Source organism: Myotis davidii, unplaced genomic scaffold, assembly GCF_000327345.1.
Source record: "Myotis davidii unplaced genomic scaffold, ASM32734v1 scaffold845, whole genome shotgun sequence".
Taxonomy (NCBI): domain Eukaryota; kingdom Metazoa; phylum Chordata; class Mammalia; order Chiroptera; family Vespertilionidae; genus Myotis; species Myotis davidii.
This window is the reverse complement of record NW_006296223.1, coordinates 772,144-772,574: the sequence shown is the minus strand read 5'-3', so window position 1 is coordinate 772,574 and position 431 is coordinate 772,144. Positions and strand designations below refer to the sequence as shown.

General features: G+C 68.2%; 1 long non-coding RNA gene across 1 annotated transcript in view; it reads left to right on the top strand.

The window, feature by feature from the left end:
• Nucleotides 1–174, top strand: part of LOC107184291 — a 22,543-nt gene extending 22,369 nt beyond the window's left edge. Inside the window, exon 3 of the long non-coding RNA XR_001515113.1 lies at nt 156–174. This is a non-coding gene — a long non-coding RNA (uncharacterized LOC107184291). The remainder of the gene's footprint in view (nt 1–155) is intronic.
• The last annotated feature ends 257 nt before the right edge of the window (nt 175–431 follow it).

Below are 431 nucleotides of genomic sequence, written 5' to 3'. Positions count from 1 at the left end.
GCCCACCCCCGAGCGCCCCGCCGATGGCCGCTGAGAAATTCCCGCAGAAACACGTTTGGAGGCAGCAGCGCCACGCGAAGTGCCCGGACCGTGTCCGAGGGGAATGGGAGGGGCTCACCCAGTCGCGTGGACCTCCTGCGGCCTGTCACCCCCAGGACCGCTGGGCGGTGGGCGGGACTTCCCCCGGGCTCCCTGCTCCCCCCTTTGGCCCCCCAGCTGCAGGTAGAGAGCTCAGTGGACAAAACAAGATGTTCTGCTCCCCGTGGGCCGCAGGCTGCAGACGGGAGGGGTCCCCACGGGAGGAATGTCCCTCCGAGGGGGAAGTAGCCTGGGCTGGGGGCAGTGCGGTGCAGGGGGGCGTCTGGTGGAGCCACAGGACAGTGAGTGATGCAGGGTCATCGGTGATTTAGGGCAGATGGTGAAGTGACCCC